Genomic DNA, 6,855 nt, shown 5'->3' with positions numbered 1-6,855 from the left:
GTTGTTCATCACTCATCACTCTAAAATAAAATAAATTGGCAAGGCGCTTGAATTATCCTTCAACAAAGTGACTCGATTTGTTGTTGAAGGGCGGATTCTTAGTGCTCCGAATCCCATTTTCAACAAAAATGTAGATTTATGAAGATAAAAATCATTATATAATGGAGAAATAGAGAAAATAAAAATAAGAGAAAGTGTGAAAGAGTAATGATGTATTCATGCAAATGAAAGCATTATGTGGAAGTTTTTATTAGTTATTAAGGAGAGAGGTTAAAAAAGATAAAGATATAATATGAAAATTATGTCATGCATGGTAGTTACGACTTGTTTTGACTTTTTTAATAGTATAGATATAAATTAATAGTATATACTAGAGGTTATAGTTGAAAGAGCAAAGAGTCAAGACTTGTACATTTGACGCTAACCTAATTTTTGATGAAGACAACAGACATGCAAGTAAGCTTGAAGATCGTACAACAAACAACGAGCCGAAGACTCAAGGGTTGCATCTATAGACTTAGGATATTGCATGCTTTAATTTTCTTAGAAGTATTAAGGTGATTTCCTTAGATTGAGTATAGGTTAGGTAAACCTAGGTGGAGTTTCAAAAGAGCCTTAATATAAATAAGATTAAAATTGTGACATCACATCTAGATATCATATGATAAGTAGGCTCATGCATTCACATACATAGTATTATGCATTAAAGATTTTATATTTGAAAAACTATGTATAGCATGTGCATATCACATAGGGAGTTTACCTCACATCAAGAAAAACATTTTTAATCAGTATAATCGATTAAGTACTATGTGTCATCGATTATCGTGAATTATAGTAGCTAACCAATCTGATGTTGATGGTGTATTAATCGATTAAGACAATGTATAATCAATTAAGACATAACATAAAAACTAACTTTTAACAACCCATTAATCGATTAAGTGGATGAATAATCGATTAATAGCAGCATCAGTATGTTTGGTATAAATGCTAAAATTCTGGCCCATGTGGCATAAGGTTCATATTTTTTATATCTTACATATTCAGAAGATCTTTGAGCATACATTGTCATATAGGTTGCATTAGAAAAGTTTAGGGAATAAGAGCATGTCGAATAGGGCTTAGAACTTGAAGTTGTAGCATGCATCTCTAGGGCTTTTCATGCATATCATTCATTCTTACTTTCTTGATAAGATTTTATCGTGAAAGTAAGAAAAGTTTGTTTTCTGAAAATTGTGAAATTTGTTTTGTGAAAACCATTGCATAATTTTCTCATATAGAATAAGTTCTTGTGAGTATTTTTCTTAGAGTTGTGTTTACATTGTTATATTCGTGTCAAGAAAATGCAAAATCTGTTTTGATCAAGGAAAGTGATTTCTTGGTGAGTAACCTCACTTTAAGAAGAGGTATTGTTGTTCTTCACGAAGACTAGGAGGTCTTGGTGCAAGCGATACGTGGCTGGGGCCTAATCGCGAAAAGATAGGTGATCTTAGTAGGCGAGATAGAGAGGTCAAACTGAGATTGTCAAGCTTGTAGAGTCCATGAATCTTAGTGTCAAGCATGGTACATGCAAATATTTAATTGAATATTAATCATATTCATCTAAACTATAAATAAAACGATAACAAAAATAAAAACAACAACAAAAGTAAAACCCTAGGAAAGAAATGCTGAGTGACACAATAACACAATTTAATAAGGGAGGGGATTCACTTACTCTAAGTTTTTTAAACTTACTTCACATCCTAGCCATCAATTTTAGGAAAATCTAATGGTTTGAATTATTGAACAGATCTACCTCATTAATTTTTTCTAGAATTGATGGCTAGGATGTGAAGTAACTTTAAAAATAAGACATTTTTAACTACTAAGCAATAACACTTTTAATAATTAGAAAATATGAAAAATGTACATTTTATATTATCAATTTCAAGGTTAATTAAATTTAGCAATCAAATAATCTTCATTTTTATATATATGGAAATAATTCTTGTTTTGTGTGCATCAATATTATTTTTGAAATTGGAACAAAAAATGAACCAATTAGTTTTATAAAAATCAATTATACAAATAATTTCGATTTTTTGTGGTTTTAGTTTTTTAAGACTCATTTTCAATTTATTTTTTATATCTCTCACCCCATAACAAAAAAACCAATGCCATAAAGTTCCCTTCTTAACATTGAAGATAAAGTTTAGTGGCAAAACTAGTTTTTAATATTATGTAGTTTGGGTAGAATGAGATTAGATCAGAATGGGGTATTGTGGGTTTGTTTCATGTCATTGTCACATTGGATCCACCCCATTTTGGTCATGTTGGCACCACTCAAGCTCACTCCTTCACCCCTCAAAATTCAACTCACCATTGGGTATTACACTTCATGGCCACTACTTCAAGAATGGTTCCCTTAAAATTTAAACTTGGCTAACTATCTTTTGTGATAGTATGTTAAATCCAATAATATGAATAATGCCCAAAAACTGTTTGATGAAATTCCCCACAGAAATAGTCAAACCTTGACCATTCTTATATCAGGTTTTGCTCGAACTGGCTCGTCATGAGAAGTGGTCTTTAGCCTTTTTAGTGAAATGCAGGAATTGGGTGCATATCCTAATTAGTATATGTTGTCTAGTGTTCTCAAGTGTTGGTCTACTGGAAACAATCTTACAATGGGTAAGGGAATCCATGCGTGGATGGTGAGAAATGGGGTTTATGGAGATGTTGTGCTGGAGAATTATGTTCTTCATCTTTACATGAAATGCAAGAATTTTGAATATGAGGAGAGGTTTTTCGGATCGATGAATGGGATAGACATTGTGTCATGGAATATAATTACTGGTGCATGTTTGGGCGTGGGAGAAGCAGAGAAGTCTCTTGAGATTTTCAGGAACTTGCTATACTACGACGTTGTGAGTTGGAATACAATAATAGATGGGTTGTCATAACTGTTATTTCTGCTTGTGCAAATGTTGGGTTTTGTATTTTGGCCGACAGAGACATGCCTACACTCAGAAAATCGGGCATATATTAGATGCCTATTTTGGGAATTTGTTAATCATTTCATGCTTATACTGATTTCGCCAAGTTTGAGGTTTAGGTTTTGGAACTTTGAATTGATTATCGCTTAGTTAATTGATTCTCAAAAAATTCGGAAGTTAATGGTTGGAATCTGAAAATAATCTTTTGAAACCGAGGGTTAACTTATGAACAAACGAACCAAATGGATTTAGTTGTTTTATTACATTGCTTAACTGCCGTTTCTGAATTTGATTTATATTCATACTATCCAACAACAAAAAACCCCTTGTATGTGTGTGAGTATAAGGTGTCTGAAGCTTTGCTTGAAGATCCTTGGGAAACGACCTAGGAGTCACTTCTTAGTACTGTAGTATTAATTGTTATATAATTTGTATCGGGTATGGCCTCGATCAAATTTGGTGCCACTGTTGGGGATTATCGGTTCTTGTCAAAGTTTCTTAGTATAATTTAGTGTGTGTCTTATAATAACCATTCTGTTTGGGTTTCAAAATCTGTCTGTGGCATTCACTGTTTGTTGTTTGCTGTCTTGTTTAGTTATTTGCATATTGGTTGATTCATGTGTATGTTGGTTAATATAGTTGTGGTTGAAATTTTTGCATGAAACTTTGTTTCCACACTTCTTTCATCACATATTGAATACTGGATGCATCATAGTCAATCACCTTGCTGCTAGTTGTGAGATACAAACAAGTAGTGATTAGTTTTACTGTTGATTTTCTATTTTTGGCATAACTTTGGAATAGTTGATCATAATTGGAAATATTATATATGCATTTGGGGTAGAAAAATCCAACGATTCTTTCTCTACGCACTAAGTTTGAAGAACCCACCTTGAAAATCCAAAAAGAGTTTGTTTACTATTTCTTTTTATTTTACAAGTTTATTTTTCCAATTGTTTTGATTTTGTTGCATTTAATTAAATTAGTTAGACTTTGAGTTTTCTCCTGAAATTTTTTGTGGATGTTTCCTATGTTATTAGGATTTTATTGATGCAAAGTTTTGGTTGATCACTGAAATTTAACATGTATTTCACTTAGTTCCCTACATGGTTCTTACTACTGCATTTAGTTTATGACTAGGGGAAATCCTAACTCTTTGCATACAATAAATCCTGAAATTGATAAAATGTTTCATAGTGTGGTTAGAAAAGTTAGGAATTTAAATTTAGATAGTGAGTCTTTTCATCTTAGTGTTAATCTACCTGATAGTGATACTGATTCTGCTGTTTCTATGCATTATTTTGCCTACTCTGAAAATATGGCTGAACCACCTCCAATCCCACGTGAGAGGACATTAAGGGAGTTGGTTGCACCTAAGTTTATGTACGAAAGCTTGTGCATCCAGTATCCCAATGAGGATGTGCCATATGTGCTTAAAACGGGACTAATCCATTTGTTGCCTAAGTTTGATGGACTTGTAGGTGAATGTCCTCATAAACATCTTAAGGAGTTCCACATTGTATGTTCCACCATGAAGCCTCGTGATGTCCAAGAGGATCACATATGTTTGAAGGCATACCCACATTCACTTGAAGGCGATTCAAAAGATTGGTTGTATTACTTGGCCCCTGGTTCTATTACTAGTTGGGATGACCTGAAGAGAATCTTCCTTGAAAAATTCTTTCCTGCCTCCAGGACCACTGCAATCAGAAAAGATATTTCTAGAATCAGACAACTACATGCGGAATATTTATATGACTATTGGGAGAGATTCAAGAGACTATATGCAAGCTGCCCCCATCATCAGATCTCTGAACAACTCCTCCTACAATATTTCTATGAGGGTATGAACAACATGGAGAGGAATATCATTGATGTTGCTAGTGGTGGTGCACTTGGAGATATGACCCCTTTTGAGGCTAGAGGTTTGATTGAGAAGATGTCTTCCAACTCTCAACAGTTCAGTGCAAGAAGTAGTGATGCTATAGTGGTCAGAGGTGTCCATGATGTTGGGACAGATTCAGTGAGGCAATATAAACTTGAAATTTTTGTGACTCCCTTACTACCTTGATCACTCAACTTGCCATGAATCAGCAGAAACCTCCACTTGCAACACGAGTTTGTGCCATTTGCACCGCAACTGACCACTATGCTGATGTTTGTCCTTGTCTCTTGGAGCCCAAAACTGGTGATCATCCTGAGGCATGTGCTGCAAATATTTACAACAACAGACCTCAACAACAACAACAAAATTATGATCCCTCATCAAGCAGATACAACCCTGGTTGGATGAATCATCCAATTATTAGATTGTCTGATCCTTCACAGCCTCATCCAGGGTCACCATTTCAGAATAATAATGCTGCACAAAACAGACCATATGTGCCTACTCCAATCCAACAACAAAGGCAATAACAAGTGAATAGTTATCCTGCTCCCGCATGTAGTGAACCTTCATTAGAAGAATTGGTGAGAGAAATGACATTGCAGAATATGCAATTCCAGCAAGAGAGCAGAGCTTCCATTTAGAGACAAGAGTCATCCATTCAGAATTTGACCACCCAGATGGGACAAATGGTTACTTCATTAAACACATTACACTCTCAAAATTCTGATAAGTTGCCTTACCATACTGTGGTCAACCCGAAGAATGTGAGTGCCATCACTCTAAGGTCAGGCAAACAGATTGAAGATGATCTAACTGCATCAAATATGAAGCAACCGGTTTTACAAGAGACTGGGAACACTAGTGAACAAATTCTTGCTAGTGAACCTTTGATAAGTTCTAAACGTACCTAAATTTCATACACTTTTATTGCACTTATCTTAAGCATAATTGAGAAAGACCAACTTAAAACAATACTTTTTGTATAAAATATCACAATCTTGAATATTTGTATGTGTATTTCTTTTTTATGTGTTATGTAGGATTTAGAATGAAGAAAAGAAGAGAAAAAAAAGACTCATGATCAAAAAGCAAAAAATTCAAGAAAATTAAGGTGCTCAACTAGGCAGCTAAGTGTGGACCAAGACCCGCTGAGCTGGCCTGGACACCAGCCTGACCTGGACACCAGCTTGACCTGGATCAAGCTGCTCAAGCAAGTAGCTGAGTGAACCTGCTTGGCCACTCACCTAGGACCAGCCTAGTCCTGACACGGTCAGACACAAGCTTGGCACATGCCCAAGCTGCTGAACAAGCAGCTTAGCGGTCCAACCAAGCAGCTTAGTGGAGAAACAAACTCCTGACTAGATCAGCAAGCACCAGGCCACGTCCTAGTCAGCACGGTCAAAGCTGATGAACAAGCAGCTTAGCGGTGAAATAGGTGCGTTGAGCGGTGTGCACCCAGACTTGACTTAACCATCAAGCAAAACATGAAGTCACCCATGACCTCACCTCAAGTAGCACACCATAGGCTTTTCAGAAGTAGCTCACAATAGCTGGTTTCATAGCCCACAACTAGCTTTGATGAGTCAAGCACAAGGAGATGACTAAGCTACTTGATCAAGGGACCAAACCCATGCTGAATGGTTTGGTCAGCTGCTTAGCGATCCAAAAATAAATTCTATAAATAGGGACCAATTAATTTGAGCAAAAAAAGGAAAACAACACTTGAAATTAACAAGTCTCTCACTAGAAATCCTTTCTGAAGTTCTGTCTTCATTTCTTAGTATTTTAGAGCTTTATTTTCAAGTAAGTTTGTAATTTTAGTTTAAAATTCAAGAGGAGAAAAGTATAAGGCAAATGAGATGCAAAAATCAATTTTGTACTCTCATTTGGAACTCAAAAGCATCCAATCCTTGGATGGATAGCTCATGCTCCTAACATTTTCTTTTGAATAAAGTTATGTAATTTCTACTTCTTCTTATATTCCAA

General features: G+C 35.2%; 1 pseudogene; it reads left to right on the top strand.

The window, feature by feature from the left end:
• LOC109363603 overlaps window positions 2,673-6,855 on the top strand; it is a 6,157-nt pseudogene continuing 1,974 nt past the window's right edge.

Source organism: Lupinus angustifolius, chromosome LG13, assembly GCF_001865875.1.
Source record: "Lupinus angustifolius cultivar Tanjil chromosome LG13, LupAngTanjil_v1.0, whole genome shotgun sequence".
In the NCBI taxonomy this organism is placed as follows: domain Eukaryota; kingdom Viridiplantae; phylum Streptophyta; class Magnoliopsida; order Fabales; family Fabaceae; genus Lupinus; species Lupinus angustifolius.
This window is presented reverse-complemented; position numbering and strand designations above follow the sequence as displayed.